This window comes from Dendrobates tinctorius, unplaced genomic scaffold (genome assembly GCF_039654945.1).
Source record: "Dendrobates tinctorius isolate UK_male_01 unplaced genomic scaffold, ASM3965494v1 ptg000021l, whole genome shotgun sequence".
In the NCBI taxonomy this organism is placed as follows: Eukaryota; Metazoa; Chordata; class Amphibia; order Anura; family Dendrobatidae; genus Dendrobates; species Dendrobates tinctorius.
This window is the reverse complement of record NW_027361689.1, coordinates 30,906,405-30,931,238: the sequence shown is the minus strand read 5'-3', so window position 1 is coordinate 30,931,238 and position 24,834 is coordinate 30,906,405. Positions and strand designations below refer to the sequence as shown.

The window sequence follows — 24,834 nt, the reverse complement described above, 5'->3', positions numbered from 1 at the left end:
ATTGCAGGTCTAGTTGTAAAAACATTATAAGAAGAATCTCTGTACTGTACCATCATATACCACATTTGGACATTATAATGAGATGGCATTGTAGTCCACCCATTCCCTTAATAATCTTGGTTGCTATTCTCATCACCTGCTCTAGTTCAGCTATGTCTTTCTTATTCACTGGTGACCAAAACTGTATACAGTATTTAAGTGTGGCTGCATTAGTGACTATGTCCTTTTTGATGAGCATCTCTGCCTCTTTTAATACATCCCATTACATTATTTGCCTTGGCAGCATTTTCCTAGCACTGGTCACTAAATTTGAGTTTAATATCCACCCATATGCCCAAGATCTTTTTGGTGACAGTTTTACCCAGTGTTTTACATAACTGTCTTTAGTTCAAGTGCATTACCTTATATATATCTATGCTGAACTTCAATTGCCATTTTCAGCCTGAGCTTTAAGTGACCAAAAAATCCACCATAGTCTTGATTACTTTCCAAAGATTAGTATCATCCGCAAATATTGAAATTCTAGTTTGCATGCTCTCTACAAGGTCATTTAATATCATAAAAGGAAGAGGGCCCAATACTGACCCTTGTGTTAACTGTAACCCAATCTGAGTGTGCACCATTAAGTACCGCTGTGAAACGCTGACAATGGCATTTAACATGCGCTCCCGGAAATCCACCCACCCGTGACCTCCATCACGTGATCGTGGGTCACCGGTGGGTTGGTTTGACAACCAGAAGACTCCTGGAGATGCCAGATTGCTATGAGAGCCACCATGTAGTTGGCGCTCATAGCAAGTCAGCAATTCTGTCACACAGAGGCGATCTGCTCATCGCCTGTATGTAGCAGAGCCCAACATGGTTATGGCAGCTTATAGTCTCCCGTAGAGAATATTGAAGCATGCCAAAAGTTTTTAAAATTCTAAAAAAAATAATAAAAATATAAAAGTTCAAATCAGCCCCCTTTCGCCCCATGCAAAATAAAACAATAAAAAAACATCAAACATACACATATTTGGTATCACCACGTTGAGAATAGCCCGATCTCTCAACAAAAAAAGGATTAACATGATCGCTAAATGGCATAGCGAGAAAAAAGTTAAAACACCAGAATTACGTTTTTTTGGTCGCCGCGATATTTCATTAAAATGTAATAACTAGAGATAAAAAGATCGTGTCTGCACCAATATGGTATCATTAAAAACTTCAGCTCGGCATTCAAAAAATAAGCCCTTTCCCAACCTACAGGTATCGGAAAATGGCACAATTTTTTTTTCAAAGTTTGGAATTTTTTTTTACCACTTAGATAAAAAAAGAACCTAGACATGTTTGGTGTCTATGAGCTCATAATGACCTGGAGAATCATAATGGCAGGTCAGTTTTAGCATTTAGTTAATCTATTAAAAAAGCAAAACAAAAAACAAGTGTGGGATTGTACTTTTTTTTGCAATTTCACCGTACTTGGAATTTTCTTCCCGTTTTCTAGTACACGACATGGTAATACCAATGGTGCCGTTCAAAAGTACAACTCATCCCGCAAAAAACAAACCCTCACACGGCCATATTGATGGAAAAATAAAAAAGTTAAGGCTCTGGGAAGAAGGGGAGAGAAAAACAAAAATACCTCTGGGGTTAAGGGGTTAATATCCACCCTCTGTTTCCTATCACCGAGCAAGTTTTAACTCAATTTCTCATATTTTTACCTCTTCCTATTGTTCTAATTTTATGTACCAATGAACCTTTATGTGGCAGCATGAAGTCCAAATAGTGGACAACCATGTCCAGATAGACAACATTTGGACCAGATAGACAGCACCCAACATACATTGGCCAAATAGCACTCTCATAATCTTGCCTATTAAATGCTTTCATACACTTTTTCACTTCCTTCCCCTCTCATTTATTTTATCTTTTACTGCCAAATAAAAACTGCTGTCTTGTATATTTACTCTCCAGAAAATGAGTCTTTATATGTGCAAATCAGTTTTTTATGTTGTCGATTAGATTCTCAATTTCCTTTTTCATTTTTATATACAATGAAGATAGAGAAGGCAAACATAAATGAAAATGAGAAGGGTATAAAGTGTTCTCTAAATGACATGTGATTGCCTCCGATTGACAAAGCCGAAATTGTAGAGGAAATGTAAAGTCTACAAAAGAGAAAATTAGCCACTGTTCACATTTTGTTCTGAAATACATACCAGAAAAAATAGGGCAGCTGCTGCTCTAATTTTTCCTATAAAATGTTAGACACCATGATGGCAACTTAATGGACGTAATTTTAGTCTAGTCCAGAAGGTGCTATTGGTATCCTCCTTTAAAGGGAATCTGTCACCCCTTTTTTCAAATATGAGCTGCCGGCACCGACATCAGGGGCTTATCTACAGCATTCTGTAATGCTGTAGATCAGCCCCCGATGTAACCTGAAAGATAAGAAAAAAGAGTTAGATTATACTCACCGGTCCGGTCCGATGGGTGTCATGGTCCGGTCCGGCGTCTCCCATCTTCTAGCAATGACATCCTCTTCTTTCCTTCCTTCCGGCGCAGGCATACTGCTCTGCCCTGTTGAGGTCAGAGCAGAATACTGCAGTGTGCAGGCGCCGGACTTCTTCCGGCGCCTGCGCACTGCAGGACTCTGCTCTGCCCTCAACAGGGTAGAGCAGTGCACCTGCGCAGGAGCCACGACAGAAAAGAAAGAGGACGGCATCGTATGAAGATGGGAGGCGCCAGACCTGACTGCGACACCCATCGGAACGGACCGCCCCCCGGTGAGTATAATCTAGCTCTTTTTTCTTATCCTTCAGGTTACATCGGGGGCTTATCTACAGCATTACAGAATGCTGTAGATAAGCCCCTGATGTCAGTGCAGGCAGCTCATATTCGAAAAAAGGGGTGACGGATTCCCTTTAAGTAACATATATGCCATACATACAGTAAATTGACTAATGTAAGACAGCAATACCACTGTCATGATTCCTTTACTCAGTGAGTGATTGTTTTGCTGTCCTATGGAAACTGGATCATGCTGTTGTCAGTGTTTTGATTGACAGTTCGGCTGTCCAACCTTGTGATGGGTGTGCTGATCTGTTGGTGGTTTAATTGACGGCTTGGCTGTCCAATCTGGGACTGTGAGGTGCAGGACTTTCTCCAGGTGCTTGCAAGTTAATCCACGTTCGACCTTTTTAGAAGTGGGGGCCGAAGCACGCACGCGTGAACAGGAACAGAGGGTGACAGTCCCGGCGGGAAAGCTCCGGAGCGTGGAGGTTTCATTGGCAACTGAACCAAGTTGGGTGAGCGAGCTTCGGAAGGAAATACAGGACAGGCAAGAGGAATGGGCTGACTTAAAGAAGAGACCTTCAGGACCCCTGAAACCTCCCAGAGGCAGAACTGGACCCAAACCCCGCCAGAAAATGTGACCGCCTCGCACAGAAGAGCAGCCGATCTGTTTCAACTGTGGAGGCCCTGGACATTATGTTCAAGGATGTGCGCGCCGGGGAAGACCTCACTATCGCTGCCAGGAGCCTGAGCAGCCAAGAATTAGAGGAAGAAGTCCCACAAGTTTAGTTTCCTTGAGTCCTCTCGTTTGGGCCAAAATGGATGATCGGGCCATTCGCTGTTTAATCGATGCCAGCTCTCAAGTCACGACTATGCCTGAGACTTATTTCAGACGTCATTTTCCTGAGATGATGCTGCCTGAAAGGGACCCAGTGATCCAGTTGACAGCAGCCAATCAGTTGCCCATCCTGGTCGCAGGGGTGGTCTGGATGTCAATCACTGTGTGCAGCAAAGATGTAGGCCGGAAAGGAGTTGTGTTGACCGCTGGGGACCCTGGCAATGGCCCCACTGTGACTTTAGGAATGAACGTCCTGAAAGAGCTTGGGAACATCTTGATCAATGAGTCAGCAGATGCGTTTCAAAATCAAAGGAGCCCTCACAACTCCAGAGAAAAGTATTTGAAAAGTTGATACGGGTAGCCCAGGCCAAAGAAACATCTGCTGAGGGAAAAACATTAGGCAAGGTGATAGGACGAGGTTGATGGCGGCTGGAACTACCACCAGGTCAGACTGTGATCACTCTACCTATCCGAGTCTGTACTCCTCTGGAAGGAGTCAAAGTCCAGATAGAGCCAGTTTGCATGGATCAATTGCCTCCAGGGCTCCCCTTGTTGCACAAACATTGGCCACTGTTCACGACGGCAATGTATCAATACGATATGTCAACCTCTGAGGTGACCTCACGCTTTCGCCCAAGAGGGAACTCGCACAGATCATGGGCATGCCGGAAGAGCTGTTACCACCAGAGACCGTTCAGTTAGCAGTGAAACAGGGAGATCCCTGGACATTGGCAGAAATGGTGCCCTCCGAACCGGAATCTAATCACCTCAAGTAAGGAAGTCGAATTCTGGAACAGATGTGGGCCAAACTAACAGAACTCTCACCACAACAGGTACAACAAGTGGAAGCGGTGCTAGAGTGATACCAGGACATTTTTGCTTGTCCCCACGACATTCCAAAGGGAAAAGCAGCACCCATTAGGGAACGATATTGACAAATCCCACCACAAATGCACTAGGAGGTGAAGGAGATGTTGGCACATATGGTGCAGAGTGGAGTCATCTGAGAAAGCCAAAGTCTGTGAGCTGCACCTATTGTCCTAGTACAGAAGAAAGATTGGACCTTGCGCTTCTGTGTAGACTACTGAAAACTGAATGCCTGTACCGTGGGAGACTCGTACCCACTGCTGAGAATTGAAGAATTATTGTCTGCTCTGAAAAGCGAAGTACTTCTGATCACTGGATCTGGCCAATGGGTATTGGGAAGAACCCATGTCCGAGCGTGACCGCATTTATACTGCCTATGGGGTTGTTTGAGTTCAATCGGATGCCTTTCGGACTTACCAATGCACCTAGGACCTTCCAATGATTAATGAAGAGATGTGTGAGAGACTTGAACTTTGAGGCTACCCTCATTTATTTGGATGACCTCATCATCTATGCCGCCACCTTTGAGGAGCACCTGCAACAGCTGGAACAGGTGTTGAGCCAGCTACAGAAGCATGGCTTGAAGTTGGCACCTCGGAAATATCACCCCTTCCACAAGCAGATTGAATATCTGGGACATGTCACCTCCGCTGAAGGGGTGAGACTGTCATGAGAGAAGATAGCAGCGGTACAGGACTGGTCCACCTCGAAGACCGTGAAGGATGTTCGGGCCTTTCTGGGACTCACTGAGTATTATCGACGGTTCGTAAAAAAATTTAACTGGCATTGTAAATGCGCTATTGGAACTGTTGAAAGGAGTGCCATCCAGTACAAAAAATTGAACCATTGAATAGGGAGATAGTCAGGAAGAGGCTTTCCGGGTTCTAAAGATAGCTCTGACTGAAGCACCCGTCTTGGCCTATGCACACTTCTCTCAACCCTTCATCCTTCACACCAAGTGATTGCTTATGTGAGTCGGTCCCTTCATGACTCTGAACGAAACCCAGATAACTAAAGTTCCTTCAAGCTGGAGTCGCTGGCGCTGGTATGGGCAATGACTGAAAAGTTTGCTGAATACCTGTCGGGGTCCGAAGTCTTGGTGAGCACTGATAACAATTATCTGGCTCATCTGGAAAATGCAAAACTAGTGGCTCTGGAGCAGAGATGGGTGGCCCACATGGCCAAGTACTGATACAAAATTGCCTACAGGAGAGGAGCTAAGAACATGCATGCTGATGCTTTATCCAGAGTGACTTACGAGCAATCTGGCCCTAACCGGGACGAAGAGTTGGAGGCTGAAGAGATCCTGGAATTTCATAATCCCGCCAGGACGTTGGTCGCCACGCAGGGACAGATCAGGGAGATGTTCAGAGGACAAACTCATTCAGCTGAGGCAATGGGTCGCTTTGAAACAACTTCCCAGCCAAAGAGAGAGAAACACCTTGTCCCTGGGAACTCTGCAGATTCTTCGTCAATAGGAGAGGCTTCAACTGGAAGATGGCCTCCTATACCGGAAAGTGCAGTTAGCTCGAGAGTTGGGAGTCACCTGGCAAATGGTGCTCCCAGAAATGTTGCTTTGCGAGGTGGTCACAGAGGCTCATGAAAAAGGGGCACACTTCAGCATGGAGAAGACATTCCAGTGGCTGCAGAAGTTGGTCTACCATCCTTTGTTGAAATCTGCAGTGGATGAAGCCTGTCAACAGTGCAGACAGAAGCTGTGAGCTGGCTAAGCCTCCAGAACAGATGGCTCCTATGCAGACCACTGTGACTTCTGCTCCCCTAGAAGTGCTAATGATTGATTACTTGACTATAGGCCCGGCTCACCTTGGATAAGAACACTGCCTGGTGATGACTGATCACTTCACCAAATTCTCAGTGGTAACTCCGACCCGGGACCAGACTGCTGACTCAGCGGCGCAGGCCATTTGCAGAGACTTCATCTGAGTATATGGGTGTCCAAAGAGAATTCACTTCTACCAAGGCACCTGTTTTCAAGGGCGAGTGATGGAAGAACTGTATCGCCTGTATCAGATTGAGAAAACCCAGACAACGCCCTACCATCCACAAGGAAATGTGGCTTGCGAGTGTTTCAATTGAACACTGATTCAAATGCTGCAGACGTTGGAGGAAGACTAAAAAGTTTGCTGGCCTGAATTTGTGGCTGAATTAATATGGGTGTACAACAACCGAGTGCACAGCACAACTGGATACACACCATACACCATACATAGGGCAGCACGGTGGCTCAGTGGTTAGCGCTGCAGCCTTGCAGCGCTGGAGTCCTGGGTTCGATTCCCACCAAGGACAACATCTGCAAGGAGTTTGTATGTTCTCCCGGTGTTTGCGTGGGTTTCCTCCGGGTACTCCGGTTTCCTCCCACACTCCAAAGACATACTGATAGGGAATTTAGATTGTGAGCCCCATCGGGGACAGTGATGAAAATGTGTGCAAACTGTAAAGCGCTGCGGAATATGTTAGCGCTATATAAAAATAAAAGATTATTATTATTATTACACCCTGCTGTTTGGCTGAAAAGGGTGAAAGATTACTGAACTGGAGTTGGATCCAGAGCAGGATTACCCATGGACAGGGGTGTCCACCTGGGTTTGTGAACATCGGCACCATTTTCAGATTCTGCATCACCTTGTGCAGACCAAGTTTCAGGAGTTGGAACACCATGAGACGACTCTCCTGCGAGGGACTGTTCTTACGGCTGGTGACCGTGTGTTGGTCCGAGACAAACGTCCTCGGGGCAAGTTGGAGTACCGGTGGGAGAAGACCCCATATCGGGTGAAATGCCGGATTGGAACTGAAGGTCCGGTTTATGAGATCCAACCTGAAGGAGAAAAAGGTGCTCCCACTCGAGTAGTCCATCAGAACATGCTACGTCCTTGCTTGTCACGAGACCCCAACCAACCAGAAAGAGCACAAGTTGTTCCTGAAACACCTCCTTCTGCAGCTTTCGACTGTGACGAGGACGAATTCTTCGATCCACTATCCTTTGACCCAGGAGAGGAACAGAATTCTGAAGCTCATGAAGCTCCAATGCACTTGGGCGCGTCCCCGTCCTCACTCACTCAACCTGACTCCGCTACTCAACCTGACTCACCCACTCAGCCTGACTCCAATACTCAACATGGCTTACAGTGCACCGAATGGACAACAGCTGGAATACCACCCAACCGATACAAACAAGACCAATTTATTTGGCAGAGAATCATCCAAGAGATGGAGGGGTATCAACGTTTGCTACAGGAGAAGGGGAGTGTAAGAAGAAAGACCGGACCATACCTGTCCTGTGCTGGGCCCGGAACTGTTGGGGCTGTCTCCTCTGTTGTTCGGGGGGAAAGCTAATGAGACCGGACAAACTGACACATCCAGGAGTAGGGGGTGTGGCTAAGCGGCTGCAGCCACAGCGCATACGGAAGTATTTAGTTTCGGTGGGAACAGACGGCGTGCGGCAGGGAGAAGTGAGTGTTCTGGCCCTCGAGCCCGGTGACAGAGCAAATCCGTGTCTGCAGAGATATGCAGGATGCCCGCTGGTCACCCTGAATGAGGTGCTAAACTGACCTATACGATAAGTCAACCAAAAGAACTGTTGTTATAGTTACTGCTATTTCCCCACAACATATACCCTACATATAATCACCTGTTCCCTTATTTAAATTGCTTTATCTCCCTGCATGGAGTAATCTCCTGTTAATCCTTTAACCCTTGCTCTGCCTCTGCTGCCTTACTGCATCCCGCAATTTGCTCACAATACCACCCTCTATGATACCTTCAGAAGCTGTCTTCTAAAGCTCTTTAGGCAAAGTACAAAGCTTTATTCTTTGAAAATAACTTTGAATCTTTTCTTATGTTGGGTGATTTTTGTTAGTTGCTCCATTTTTTTAACCCTAGCATTGCCTTTTTTGTTACTATCAAGTGTCAACAGTAAGAGTATGACCACTAGAAAACTCAAAGCACTCCACATTGGTGCCTCCGTTCTTTGCCTAAGCTTGCCTGCGTTTGGGCCCACAGGTTGATTAAAATTATCACATCTCAGAGGTCGTATAGGGTCCAAGAATATGAGGAATCCAAGGATTCAAATATACAAAGCATTGTCATGGCCAAGTTTCACATTTTCAGTCATTTCTAGAGCTGGCCACACATATTAGAAAACTGCAGATAGCTATGTCTCTGGCTACCCGAGCATGCCGTGTTCTCTAAAGGAGAGCAAAGTGAGACACTACCAGGATCATTTGGTGATGGCTTATCTGCCTGCAGAAGAAAAGGAGAAGATGATTGAGATTGAATTCCATCTACTCGATCTTTATAACCCCCAGCATAATCTGTTGGGGGATAGTCGAGAGGCCTCCATACACATTAGATGGGTGGTTGATAAATTGGTGCTTTTTATCAAATGAGTATGGGGGTCTTAATAACTCTTGAAACTATATGTAAAAGTCTGGTCTGAATAGTAAGACTAAGTAAAAAGGGTGTACATAACATGGAGAGGAGGCTGCTAAGGGTTCTTTGGAAAGAGAAATGGTTGATGGCTATGATGCTGTAAGATGTATGGTATTTTCCTCTCCGATCCAACTGCATTGCTGGCAAGTAAAGGGCTAGGTATTTAGTCCAGTTCTCGTTGACATGACATAAAAGGCTAAAGGAGTTATCCAACAGTCCACCTTTCGAGAGGAAAGTTCTGTATGAACGTAGCAGTAGTGTGTATTGCCACTGCTCCAATCACTTATATGGGCGCACGCTAGAGCACCTTTCTCATACGTTGGTATCATTGGTATTGGAGGAGTGGTAGCCATGCATGCACAGTACCACTCCATTGTCAAGGGGAGGTTCACATGAGACCCACATTCTTGTAATAGGTGATGTTGGGTCAGATGACCTCCTTAGACACAAACCAGATCCTTCTATCCTGGGTTGCAAACTGGGCACCATAATGACACAAGGTTTTTCTTCGATGGATGACTTTGCTCCCTAGACATACAGTACCACTGATACATTTTTCATCCAGGGGAATACATATACTCGGTGCTGGGCTATCAGAATATTTTGCATTGTGTCCCATAAACATCAAATTACGTCATTATCCTCATCTAATAAAATGTGAATATTGTAGGTAGTGCAGTGGTAATGTAAATGTAATATTTGCCCATGACCTTCATCCTATAGTCTATGTCCGTATGGTTGCATGAAAATCCGAGAATCCATATTGTAATCTATTTCTGCTTGTGCGATCATTAATTTCTCGGGGTCTTTGTCATATCCTCATTATCCCGCTGTATTTATTTTAGTTTTTAGCTCAGTTTGACAGCAGGGATCAGAGAATTAGAAGGCCGCATCCTCATAGAAAACTGGGAATGACCTATAAAAGCTTTTAATAACACAGTGTAATTCTCTGTCTTTGAATTTCATGTCATTTGATAATTATAAATTGATCACAGCAAAGGCAATCTGAATTTGTAATATAATTACTTGATCAGACATTGCTGAAATGGGGAATACAACTCCCCTAAGGGATGGGAATAGAATAGTAAACTACCAGCAATTTCATCCAGATACATACAATTTTACAATCCAGAACTATCCTTGGGAATCAGGAAAAACATGGACCAAAGTAGATGTGTTGGGGACATGATTTTGTGACAATTTTACAGGTATTACAGGTTCTCCTCCTTCCTCACAGATGAACTAATTTATAAGTATTACAGGCTCTCCTCCTTCACAGACTTACTAATATATAAGTATTACAGGTTCTCCTTCTTCCTTACAGACAGACATACATATATTTAAGGAGTACAGGTCCTCCTCCTTCATCACAGACTTACTAATATACAGCTCTGGCAAAAATTAAGAGACCACTGCAAAATATTCAGTTTGTCTGATTTTTCTCTTTATAGGTATATTTTTGAGTAAAATGTAAATTGCTCTTTTATTCTATAAACTACTGACAACATGTCTCCGAATTTCCAAGCAATAAATTTTGGATTTATTTTCAGAAAATGAGAAATGGTCAAAATAACAAAAAAATGCAGTGCATAATCATTTAGAAACAACAATACTAATGTTATAACTCAGGAAGAGTTCAGAAATCAATATTTTGCGGAATAACCATGATTGTTAATCGCAGCTTTCATGCGTCTTGGCATGCTTTCCTCCAGTCTGTCACACTGCTTTTGGGTGACCTTATGCCATTCCTGGTACAAAAATGTAAGCAGTTCTTCATTGTTTGATGGCTTGTCACTATCCATATTCCTCTTGATTACATTCCAGAGGTCTTCAATGGGGTTCAGGTCTGGAGATTGGGCTGGCCATGACAGGGATTTGATGTGGTGGTCCTTCATCCACACATTGATTGACCTAGCTGTGTGGCATGGTGCATTGTCCTGCTGGAAAAACCAGTCCTCGGAGTTTGGGAACATTGCCTGAGCAGAAGGAATCAACTGTTTTTCCAGGATAACCTTGTATGCAGCTTGATTCATATGTCCTTCGCAAAGATTAACCTTCCCAATTCCAGCCTTGCTGAAGCGTCCCCAGATCCATCACCGATCCTCCACCAAATTTCACAGTGGGTGCAAGACAAGCCTTCAATGCCCCCAAACCATTTAAATGACTATGTAGCCCATTAAGAGATACTAGTAAGTAAGCTGTAAATGTGGCGCCCTATGTCTTTATCGCCACAAAAGGGTTAAATATGTACTATTTTGCATGTGTTTTTTAAGCAATGGGAGTTATGCTTTCTCTGCTAGAGACCACAACACACACAATTTACCTCATTCCCTTACTTGTCTGAAGCTTAGAGCTTTGCAGACATACCGTAACTTGGAGGGGGAGGAGTCGAGAGTTGTTGTTTTCAGTGGAGAAGGAGAGAATGGAGAACGTTCCTGGAAGCCATGACATGCGCTTCCTTCAGGAGCAAAGCTAAGAAAAGTCAGGGTGTCAATCCCTAGGCCATCCATGCTTTCAGAGCAGGGTGGTAAGCTGAGAGACTGTGTGAGTTTATACAACCAACAGTGGAGTGTTTTCCCCGGGAAGAGAGCAGCAGACTAGAATCAGTGAGGATTGTGCAAGAAGGAACGTGAGCTTCACACAGGATCCAAGCTGCAAGTTGCCAGAGGAGGAATACACAGTGAGTAGTGGCTATACTGGAAAGTTCTAGATTCCGGGAAGCCTTGGTCCCAGAAGTGATTAGAATAGCAGGAAGCTTACACTGAGTCACAGCAGAGTGAAGGATAACTCCCATTCTGCAGAGCAGACTGTAACCCGGTGAGAGTTGTAATATCTCCTCTGAACTGCACCTGAACTACAGTAAATGATAAAGTGTCTTTCTTGGTTCCTGTTTTATTACTCCGTGCCTTCTACTTCCATCTCAATCTCTGGGGGTCAGCCCTGGTTGGAGGGGGTTAAACATCTGCACTGCCATCACCATCTACACCCCCAGGTATCATCTGCAGTGCCAGCTATACTACAGTCAAACACTCCAACTGGCGCCACGAATCACTACATAAACTTTATCCCCGTTCAATTCTACTCCTTTAACATGACCGCCTGGGGCCACGGATCGGGTCACTGCCACTGTGACACATCCCTTTAAGACGACCGGCCGGTACCGAGTATCCTACGGCCCCTGGGGCGCGTCATAAATAAGTAATGTATATCCCAAAAAATGAGGCTTCAGTGGCAAGAAATCACATTATGAAGTTCTGTATATATATCTTGAAGTGCGTCAGGGCCTGATGATGCACTTCCAGTTCTCATCCTCACCCAGTATTCCCTGACTAGGTTGAGGAGCATCTGGAAGCACTTCTGGAAACACAGTGGTGTACATTCTATTGATGCAATGGGTGCAGCCCAATATTTAAGGAGGCATACTTCCAAAGCAGGTGGAACAGTACATTATGATGAGCCATTGGACTGCAAAGTTCCCATATATAAATCTTGCATGGGAGCCCTCTTCTACCTGTGTCCACCCCTGAAGACAAATATATGCACACCTACAAGATTTCTCACTGTTGGAGAATGACTCTGGGTTCACAAGAGATCAATTTACTTATTTTCTAAAGGGCTGCACAGACATATAAATGGTTTGGGGGTGTAGACGTTTCTGACAGGTTTCCTAAAAAAATTAATGTAACTCCCCATGGAAACTTCTCATAACATAATTAAATATTAAAACGTAATCATTGCTGCAAAAGATATATAAGTGACATGGTACCTAATAGCAAACTAACCTTTATACAAGGTGAAGGTGTAAGTAGACTAGTGGAGGATGTGCTATTCGTTTCGAGTAACAATTATAATTGGAGTTAATGTGAAATTGTAGCATTTTTCTGGCAAGCACTTCAAAGAGGTCTGGGGGCAGTGAAAAGGTTTAAAAGGATGGAAAAAGTGCTCAATGGAAGGAGAACAGCATGGGGATGACCCCTAGAAGCATCTCTGACTTTCAAATCGATGCTGACTGCAAATCCTGTCATACTTTTACTCCTCCTCAGGAAAAAGAGATGCAAAATTCTCCTTGTAGGGTGGGCCTAGCAGGGTGAACAACCATTACTGTTTGTTGGCCAAGATTAATGTAATGTGAGGGTCATGGCTAAGGCAGTGATACATAAAGTTTGCCATATGTGCCAAGGTCCTTACAGCTAACACTACCCTGTCTCCACCATTAAGACTACTCTCCATCTCCTCTTCCTCCATCTCTTCCTCCTCATTCCCATCCTCAGCCCATCCATGTAGGAGAGACGGGACAAAGCTTGTTTGGGTACTAGCCACTGTTGCACAGCCAGCTCTTCTTCCTCCTCCTCCACATCTTCATTGTTACCCAATCCGCACTGAGCAGGTGAGATGAGGCTAGGCAGGGTAGAGAGCCACTGATCTGTCTGGTCTGTTATTCCTTTCAACAACTGTGCTGTCGACTTGGCCCCGGCCTTCACAATGTTCACCCAGTGTGCCATCAGTGTAGCATTCCTGTCCACATGCGCTTGTCCACATGTCAGTTGTTCACTGCACAATCCCAGTAACAGTGTTGGTAACGACAATTGTGATGTTCCTGGACACGTGCTGGTGCAAGGCGGGCAAGCCACACCGGAAGAAATAGTGGCAGCTAGGGACCGAGTACCGAGAACCAAATTTGGAAACCTGTAGCAGGTCAATATTGATTTTTATTTAAAACCAATGAAATAGCACTCTAACCAAGTTCTACAGTATACATAACAGTCAATTTTTGAACAATCTTATTTGTACATCTGTAGCAGGACAATTTTGGCTTTTATGTCAACCCAACAAAGTTTCACACAAAACAAGTTCTACGCTATATGTGACAATAGTAAATATATTTAACAAAATTATTTTGTGAACTGCACCAGGCCAAGCGGTTTTTAAAAATTTTAACCCATCGTAATTTTACACAAAGCCCATTAAACTGTATGGACGACTAATTGAACCCATAAAAAATTTGGAACTTTTTTTGAGTTTTATATACCACCAAAATTTAGCACAAAGCATGTAATACTGTATGGATGAGTAATTGAATCCAGATACATTTTTCAACTTATTTTGGAGTGTTATATACCATAGAAATGTCACCAAAATCACCTAATACACCCAGGATGACTGATTGAATCCAGACAAATTTTTCAATGCTTTTTTTTTAGTTTAATACCACCATTATTTACCAAAAATCACGTAATCTTCTTTGGATGAGTAATTGAATCCAGAAGAAAAATTCACCACTTTTTTTGAAGTTTTATATACCACAAAAATGTACCACAAAGCACTTAATACTCTACGGATGAAAATATAGTCAATATTTTCACCCCCCACCACAAAAATAGGATCACATACAGCACATATACTGTATATTGAGCAACGGACTGCAAACACTAAGACCTGCCTAGAGACTGTATTCTGACACTCTCCCGGATCCTGCAACTGTCCCTCCCTAGACTAAATGCAGAATAGATCTGATATAAGCAGCAAAGCAGAGATTTAGTCCTTGTTTAGAATCAGCTCTTAGACATTAATGGTGTACCCATAAATGTGGGACACAACTCTGGGACATCTACCTACCAGTATAATGGCTGTCAGTAGAGCCTTGTTTGACTTTTCCCAGTTGCCACTTTCTCCACACTAGCATGCTGCCCTCTATATTGGAGTCTATGGAAGCTACAACAGAGCCCAGTAAGCACCAGTCACCTCTCCATGGAGCATGCATCTGCTGGAAATCGACGATACACTGTATCCTGTATATATGCAGGGAATCTCTCTCAGGCAAGACTAACAGGTCAAGGAAATTTGTATCCTCTCTTGCTGACAACTTTATCTTCCTAAAGGTAGAGGAGAAAACAAGGGGAACTGCTACCTTGGATTTAATCTTTATAAACAGGGAGGAAATGGTTGAGGAGGTAAAAGTGGCTGGGACCCTAGGAGGTAGCGACCATGCTATTTTAGAATTTTGGATAATTAGAGGAGGAAGACCTGTGAAAACTCAAACGTCAAGGTTAGATTTCAGAAAGGCAGATTTTAAGTGATTCAGAAATAGAATTGGAGGGATCCAATGGCTGGATATCCTTAAGGACAAAAATGTCCAGGAAGGATGGGAAATCTTGAAAAATGAAATTCTCAAAGCACATTTGTTAACAATTCCAATAACAGGGAAGAATAGGAAGCATTTAAGGAAACCAGGATGGATGAACACAGAACTTAAGCAGATGCTAAAAAGGAAGAAAGAAAGGTTTGTAAAATGGAAAGAGGGAGGCATATCTAAAGAAGAATATAATGCTGTCTGCAGAACTTGCAGGGCACAAATCAGATTATCTAAAGTTGACAATGAATTGAGGCTTGCAAGAGATGTCAAAAGCAATAATAAAGGATTTTGGGGATATGTCAAAAGTAAAAGAAAAGCCAAAGATGCTATAGGATTTTTACAGGATGAAAATGATGAAATGGTAAGACAGGATGTTGAGAAGGCTGAACTTTTAAATTCCTATTTTGCATCTGTTTTCTCTCAGAAAGGAAATGTAACATCAACTGTTTTTCACTATCCTATTAAGGGAATAGAAGAATCCAGGATATCTATAAACAGAAAGATAGTGAGGAAACACTTAGCTAATCTAAATTAATTCAAGTCTCCAGGTCCAGATGAATTACACCCCAGAGTACTGAAGGAGATAGCAGAAGAAATTTTTGAACCCCTCTCCATAATCTTTGAAAATTCTTGGAGAACAGGAGAATTCCCAGAAGACTAGAGAAGAGCAAATGTTGTTCCCATCTTCAAAAAGGGGAAGAAGGTGGACCCAGGCAACTATAGGCCGGTGAGTCTAACTTCTATACCAGGAAAAATTATTAAACAAAATGTATGTAAGTACCTGGATAAGAATGAAGTGATTAAACAGAGTCAGCATGGGTTTGTAACTAATAAGTCATGTCAGACTAACTTAATTTCCTTCTATGACAGAATCACTGATTGGGTGGATCAGGGAAATGCTGTAGATATAGTATATCTTGACTTCAGCAAAGCATTTGACAACGTACCTCACACAATCCTTATTGAAAAAATGGATAAGTATGGAATAGACAAGGCAACTGTTAGGTGGATTCATAACTGGTTTAGTGATTGGACCCAAAGAATGGTCATAAATGGCTGCACATCCAATTGGAAGAATGTCTCAAGTGGGGTACCACAGGGCTCTGTCCTGGGCCCTGTATTGTTCAACATCTTTATCAACGATTTAGATGAAGGAATTGAGGGTAAACTGATTAACTTTGCTGATGACACAAAGCTAGGAGGGATAGCTAATACTAGAGAAGAGAGAGAGAGGATTCAAAAAGATATAAATAAACTGGAGCAGTGGGCAGCAACTAACAGAATGGTTTTTAACAGGGAAAAATGCAAAGTACTGCATCTGGGAAATAAAAATGAAAAAAGCATATATAGAATGGGAGGAATAGGGCTAAGCAATAGCACATGTGAAAAAGACTAGGGTATACTAATAGATCACAGACTTCATATGCGTCAACAGTGTGATGCAGCAGCAAAAAAGGCAAATGCAATTCTAGAATGTATTAACAGAAGCAGCATACAGTCTAGATCACGTGAAGTCATTATTGCTCTCTACTCCTCTTTGGTCAGACCTCATCTGGAATACTATGATCAGTTTTGGGCACCACATTATCAAAAAAAACATCAACAAACTGGAGCAAGTACAGAAAAGAGTGACCAGAATGGTGACCGGTCTGCAATAACTGTCTTACGAGGAAAGGTTGCAGGATTTGGGAATATTTAGCTTGCAAAAGAGAAGACTGAGAGAAGACTTAATAGCTGTCTACAAATATCTCAAGGGCTGTCACATTGTAGAAGGATCATCTTTATTCTCATTTGCACAAGGAAAGACTAGAAGCAATGGGATGAAACTGAATGGGAGGAGACACAGATTAGATATTAGAAAAAACTTTTTGACAGTTAGAGTGATCAATGAGTGGAACAGGCTGCCACGGAGGTGGTGAGTTCTCCTTCAATGGAAGTCTTCAAACAGAGGCTGGACAGACATCTGTCTGGGATGATTTAGAGCAGGGGATTGGACCAGATGGCCCAGGAGGTCCCTTCCAACTCTAGTATTCTATGATGCTATGCCATAAATGCATAAGATTGAAAATTCCCATTAAGTGAAGCACACTACAGTAAAAATCCAGGGGCCACACATGGGACGTGTTATTTATGAAGATATTAGCCTTAAACAAGACTGCAGAGTGATGCCGTGCACCAGTAGAAATACTATTTAGTATACTATGATAACATACCATTCTTTTTTCATATTTTCAAAGTTGTTTACCCACAATTTTGGAAAGGTGTCAACAATTTTTGGGGATTTTGTGTGAAATTCTGTCCAATTTGTCTTTTTTTCCTCTGTTTTTTGTGTTGTTCCAATACACACAAAGGAAACAAACGTGTATAAGAAATCAAGTGTAATTGCAATAATTTTCTGGGAAAAATACTACATTTTTTAAACAATTTCAAGGGCGCCAACACGTTTGGCCATGACAGTATATATTGGTAATAATATCATGATTATTGCTGAAAGTTTGAGATGGAGTTTACTAGAAAAAAACAAAGCAATGAAAAATAAATTATTTTAGTTGATTTATTTTATTATACATACATATATATATATTTTTTTCTTTTATTTCACAATAATGTGTCATTAATAATGTGTCATCATTAATAAAAAAGACAAAGCAAAATGTATACACCTTGTGCTTATCAATGCAGATGGCTCTTTTGATGGAATACATACTGTATATTGTACTTTATAACTTCTTGGTCTAATTGATGCAATATCTATTTGGACTTTGCAGGTTCTTAATATGAGAGTGTTCACTCCAGGTATTTCAAGCTCTTATTCTATTCCATAGAATATCTAAAGAGCAAGCCCTTTTCAATGAGGTCGACGAGGTCTACAAATAAAATTAAAAAATCTATACTCACCTATTAATCAATCAGTGCCAATCAATGGTCTCCTTGCTACCTGTTCCTGCAGGGACAACAAGTCAACTACAGTTGTTCGCTGATTAACTGCAAAACTCAACAAAATAAAAAAAGAAGAGTCGTGTTGTTTCTCGAGAAAAAGACCATTTGTTCCATTCTAATACAACCCATTTAACCACTAAATGTACACTGTCTTGAGAAACAAGCCTTTCCTTCTGCTCGAGCTGCAGAGAAAAAATGATTGAAATTGCTGATTAGAGAAGAGCCGCCAACCTGCAGGCTCTTTCCAATCTTCTTCATGATCCAAATTTTCTGCACAAGAAAAGCATAGCCTAGTCTCCTAAGCTTACATCTGGTAACACTGTTTATGTACGGGAACAGTAGTTAGGTGCTGGAAGGACGTATTCCTCAGGTGCGGAGGGTGAGAGGGTGCCAACAAGTAAAGGCCGCCATCCACAGTAGACTAACGTTGGTTGCACTCACCGATATTGCCGGGTTTGGCTGACGGTCTAATGTGTATGGGGTCGCCAGCCAACAGAGAGATGTCAATCAGGCATGTCTGATTTCAGAATGCTGATAGCACTGTTCTTCTGAGATAAGCCCCCAGCTGATGAGTCAGTCAGTGGCTTTCTCGCAGAGAGTAGAGGAGCGCTCGGCTGAAATAACACTCACCTGCATGGGAGAGTCGCCTGATATGCTGTCGGCTGAACGATCTGTCAAAGCATCATTTGGCCGACAGCCATCTAATTCATGTGGCCAGCTTTAAGCTCTGTCTTGGTCCAAGTAATTAGTTACAGGTATAAGGTTACAAAGAATGATTGCCCCAAGTGAAGAAAATACTAACTACACTTCTCCTCTTAGCTCCCATTATGACAACCTTGTCAGAAAATCTGGAATGCAAAAAGCTTTTCTGCAAGAGGAAAACAGTATCTAAAATGACACCTATAGATGTATATCTTGCATGTCATTATCTGAATAACCTTATCTCATGATGATAACCCCTGTTTATATGCCAGATTAAGGGATATAGTCATCCTGTAATTGAGAACCCCTCTCTATAAGCTGGAATAGAGAGCCGCTAAATAGACGACCATTTATTGGAATGGTCTACATGTAATGCCACATCTCTCCTGTAGTGATGGCTGCAAATTATATTCTTGCCTATCCGCCGTATCTTGTAAAAAGTTTATGCTATCTATTAAAAGGCTGATACGTGCTCCTTTATATGAGCCCTATAGATTCCACACCCAAGAAACCCTTCAATGTAATAATTAAGAAAATCTTATACAATTCTGATGGGTTGTATTACATGAGGCTTTTCACAGCATTATAGAGACAAGCTTATTTTGTGTTGAATGATTCTAGAGATATAAGCATGCTAACAGCAATAAATTCTCTTCCGCATGTATCATTTCTGAGAAACATGTGGAAACAAAGACCTCAATTAGAGAATGGCTAAGAACTGAATGAAGATTGATTAGCTTTTCTGTGGAATGTGAAAACCAGTAGAAAAGTACAAGAAGTGATAAGAGCCATTTGACTTATTAATGCTTTCTTCGCGAGTACTGCACTAAAAGCACAAGCACAGAAAAATTCTAATCCTTTCTGCTTTCATGTGCCTAATGCATCAGCCCTCGAAGCTTCCTCCACTGCAGACATCTTCAGACGTATCACACCATCAGCCATAGATCTACTTTATAAACCGTGCTGGAACTGGTCCATTTCCCCGACTAGAAGGAGAATATAATAAGCACTTCTAGAGTGGACCTGTCATCTCTTCTAACTCTGAGTTTCACAGATCACAACCTGTCAAGAATTAAAGACGCCAATGAAACGTGAGGTGCATCTTAAAATTGAGAACTCACTTCAATCATACCTTTTGTATTAAGGAGCAACTGGTACAGTTTCTTCTTAATAGAATTATATACTAACAAATTGTACATGGTCAGCCATGGCCGGCTACAGCTTCGACTGGCAATAACAGCAGATGGTGGGGGTTTCTGAAGATGAAATTGTGGCAATTTGCTCATCTCCAGGCCAATTTCAATCTGTTAGGCTACTTTCACACTAGCGTTTTTTTTGCGCTGCGCCTCGTGCACATTCCAAACGCATGCAAAAAACGCATTAAGTGTTGTGCATGTGTTTGCTGTTTTTTTGCACATGCGATTTAGCCAGTTTATCGCCATGTTAACTCTAAAAACGCATGCGATTTTAAACGCATGCGTGCGAATGTACTAGCGCACGCGTGCGATCCCATAGATTGTAATGTTGTTTTTTTGCGCATTCCGTGCGCTAACGTGCGCATGCGCTTTTTGGCAGCAGTTGGGCGCACAGAAAAATTCAACATGTTGCATCTGGCGCTCCTGGGCGCACACCTGGAAAAAACTCAGCGCACGAAAACGCACATGAACACGTACAAGCGCTATACCATGCGCCCGGCTTGTTAAAGATAGGGGAGCAATGCGCATGCGCACAATAGCGCACAAGGCGCAGCGCTAAAAAACGCAAGTGTGAAACCAGCCTAAGAGTATGGATTTATGAGACAACCCCTTTACCGGAATAACAAACAGCTGACATAAGTTTACAACAATAGGCCCTAGTCCATTAATCCAGGCCAAACTTACTTATATTTCAGGTTTAAACCAGCTGTCTGAATATTCTTGGAATCTGCAGGTGACCTAGGGAAGAACACAGGGTGGTCATCATGATAATAATAAAAATAATAATAATTTTATTTCTATAGCGTCAACTTATTCCGCAGCACTTTTCATTATAGAGGGGACTTGTACAGACAATAAAATACATTACAACATAACAAGTATCACATAAATCAACAGATACTAAGAGGAATGAGGGCTCTGCTCACAATCAAACAATCTACTGTATGAGGAAATAGGGGAGAAACAAAAGGTAGATGGTAACAATTGCTTTCATTGTTCTGACCAGCCATAATGTAAGAAATCGGGTGTTCATGTAATGCTGCATGAACCGGTTATCAGCAAGAATGTGTAAAAGTACCGACATAGAGGGCTATTAAATGCATAAAGCATGTGAGAACAAGATACGAGGAACCTGGTTATGAAGAAAATTTTGAATGGGCAACACAGGGATAGTTAAACAAATGTGTTGAGGTGGTAGGCCAGTCTGAAGAAATGCATTTTTAAGCTTAAAACTGTGGGTATTGGGGATTAATCGAGTTATCCTGGGTAGTAAATTCCAAAGAATTGGCGTGGTACGTGTGAAGTCTTGGAGATGGGAGTGGGAGTTTCTGATTATTGAGGATGTTAATCTTAGATCATTTGCAGAACGGAGGGGACAGGCAAGGTGGTAGACTGAGACAAAGGAGGAGATGTAGGGTGGTGCTGAACCGTGGAGTGTTTTGTGGGTGAGAGTGATAAGTTTAAATTGAATTCTGAAGTGGATGGGTAACCAGTGTAATGACTGGCACAAGGTAGAGGCATCGCTGTAACAGTAAGTGAGGAATATGATCCCGGCTGCAGCATTCAAAACAGGCTGTACAGATGGTAGAGTTCGGTAAGAGGGAGCCCGATTAGTAGAGAGTTGCAATGTTCCTGATGAGAATGAATAAGAGGAACAGTAGGAGTTTTTTGCAGAATCGAAAGTAAGAAAAGGTTGAATTCTAGAAATGTTTTTGAGGTGCTAGATAATGATAGATCTTTCAGGTTAAAAAGAGTATCCTTTAAAATGAGGCTGGTTTGGGGCTGGCTAGAGTGGGGTTCGGAGTATAAAGGATTTCTGGTGTTCACTTTCAATCCCACAAGAAGGTATGGATTTGGCTACTGAAGGACTCCTATGTTGCAGAAAAGCTAGGCACAGCACCAAAGATAGGACAGAAGCAAGACTAGATGTACAATGTAGAACAGGATGTTAGTGTCAGGAAAGGAATACAGGAAAGATGTATATCTTTGTACCGTGTTAGCCAGTAGTTAGAAAAATATTCAGGATTGAGAGTTCTCAGTAGTTGATACCTTTTAATGGCTAACTGTTACCATCTTTTCAGTTAGCCATTAAAAGGTATCAACTACTGAGGACTCTCAATCAGGAAAGGAATATGGAGCTTAGTCATAGGACTGAAACAAGGTTACTGGATTCGAATAACATTCCTGAGCAAGGCAAGGACAATATGAGTTAGGACCAGGTGCAGCATCTAGGAACAGACCTCAAACCAAAAGATTCCAGGAGAACAAGGCTAGGCAGAATCCAGGTGTGAGGTCTGGTCAGAAATGTTGTGAAGAGTCATCACCAGATGATAAGTTAGGATATGATAGACCATGAGATGAAATGTCTGTGTAGTCACGAGCATGCTGGAAGTTCCGATCAGGAGAATCAACAAAAGTACCAGTTGTAGCATCTAAGTGTCTAGGCAGAAACAATGTTCAGAATAGCTAGGAGTCATGACTTAGCATATTACTACAAGTACCAAGTGTAGTATGTAAGGGTCAAGGCAGCGTGAAATCCTGTCTTCAGGAACAGCAGTCAGAAGGATCCAGATCAGAATCTGAACTGCTGGTACGCAATGGCAACCTAATGTCCTTGCCAGTGGCGATTTCACCAAACATTTGCAGCCTAGCATCAGGGCACGATCACTGAGAGAATGCCAGAGGATCGGGGAGCAGTGAGAACAATGCTAATGATGACACACGATACTACATACAGCAGGGCTAAGGCAGTAAGCTGAACACTTGCTCTAGAGTGAAGGAAAACCTGACTCAGCACAATATGAATCATGCATGTACTGTTAGTGATAGTGGATGTATTTAGCCCACCTGGTAGTTTTTGTGTCCTTTATTATAAGCATGTTCTTTATTTAACTTTTTGCAAACTTGTGCATCTATAAAAGTGATGTATATTGCTTTTTTGTATTTGTAGTCCTGTGCTTATTTCATAATAAGTTGTTGATATATATATTTATAGCCATGTTTGGCAATCACTAAGTGCTTTCTTGTTTGCCAGCTCAGTTTATCTTCTTTATTAGATTTAGATGCTTTAGTAGTCGGAAATAAATTTAGAGCAAAGATGGTTTGTCATAATATTCCTCAATGAAATATACTTTTTCTGACATCTTATATGTACATCTTTAGTTATAGGATGCAAATGAGGACAGGGGAATAACTTGAAGCTAACAATACTGATTGTAACAGACCCCCACTTAAAGTGACATTTATAATGCTGGTGTCTCAATTATGTGGGGGAGGAATCTTTAAACCCCACTGCAGAGACCAGAACCTACATATAATAGTTACCTCTGGTCCCTATGCTCCAGATTTGTTTCTCTACTAGGTATAAAATCATATATATTTTAAGCTGTTGTTTTCTTTTCCATTATATTTTAGTAAGTACACCTCTAACACCATATCTGTGTCAAGTCTTTAACGAGTACTTTCAAAGAGACACTTGAACCCAAAAGTCAAAAATTTTGCCCAGAACTTTGGCATAAATAATTTAGTCTAAATTATGTCTAAATTAATAAAGCGGCACAAGCCTTTTAATGAAATTTGGTACATCTTAATTCAGTGCAGTCTTCATCAACACTGGAGTCCAAAACACCAGTCTTGATGGGCTTTGGTCTACAGTCTCAGGTCTTGTGTGCAGAAGGGCCCCTGAAGAGCGAGGCCCTGATCATACTATTGTAACGGGTGGTAAGACCCTGTGCAGGGTTAACATGGGTGTCGAAATGAACCCAAATTTCATAAAAATAAATGGGGGCCAGTAAGCACTAAGCCCTCTTGTCTACTAATACTTCCTCTTGTGGAAGTATTACCCACACTAAAAGGGAGCTCTCTCAGCTTTATGTATCCACGATGAACATTTTCAGGTCACGGCAGTACAAATAGTTATATATGTGGCAGCTGTCAAAAGCCCATTTACACTGGGCAAATTTCATTATGATTACAACTGACCACTCCGAATGAAGGCAAAGAGGAACAGATTGTCATCTGACACAGTTACTGGTATTTTATGTTATAAGATAATGTGATGATGTGAGATGAGGACCACTCTAGATAATGAATCTGGTGATTACCATGTCTGTCTTGTGATAACTGATCCTTTATATATTTGATATTTGTGTGTTTGCATTATTAATAATGGATGGAAACATTATAAAGTTGTGGCATCAATTATGGTTCATCAATGAGGGCTACATGATGGCCCCAATCGGTCATCCATTCTCTTGTAAAGCATGTTCCATGTATGTCCTATAATGTACAATAGGTGCATGGGTTCCAAAAATCACATTCTGTGCATTCATAAATAGAAATTAAATTGTGGAGCAGTGTACGAAGCAGGAGCAGTGTACGGAGCAGGAGCAGTGTATTGATCAGGAGCAGTGTACGGAGCAGGAGCAGTGTATTGATCAGGAGCAGTGTACGGAGCAGGAGCAGTGTATTGATCAGGAGCAGTGTATGGAGCAGGAGCAGTGTATTGAGCAGGAGCAGTGTATTGAGCAGGAGCAGTGTATGGAGCAGGAGCAGTGTATGGAGCAGGAGCAGTGTATTGATCAAGAGCAGTGTATGGAGCAGGAGCAGTGTATGGAGCAGGAGCAGTGTATTGATCAGGAGCAGTGTATGGAGTAGGAGAAGTGTACTGATGAGAAGCAGTGTATGGAGCAAGAGCAGTGTATGGAGCAGGAGCAGTGTATGGTGCAGCGTATGGAGCAGGAGCAGTGTATGGAACAAGAGCAGTGTACAGAGAAGTGTACAGAGAAGGAGCAGTGTACGGAGCAGGAGCAGTGTATGGCGCAGGAGCAGTGTAAGGCGCAGTAGCAGAGTACACAGCAGGAGCCGAATATGTAGCAAGAGCAGTATATGGTGTGTGGTACATCAGCTCACTCAGCTGTACACGGAGGTAGACA

The 24,834-nt window shown here is 42.3% G+C and overlaps 1 protein-coding gene across 1 annotated transcript in view; it reads right to left on the bottom strand.

Moving 5' to 3' along the window:
• The window catches only part of KCNS3 (potassium voltage-gated channel modifier subfamily S member 3), a 238,981-nt gene that overhangs the window by 15,368 nt on the left and 198,779 nt on the right, over positions 1-24,834 (bottom strand). The window contains exon 2 of the mRNA XM_073568111.1: positions 20,585-20,638. The gene's annotated coding sequence lies outside the window, so the exon portion shown is untranslated. The remainder of the gene's footprint in view (positions 1-20,584; positions 20,639-24,834) is intronic.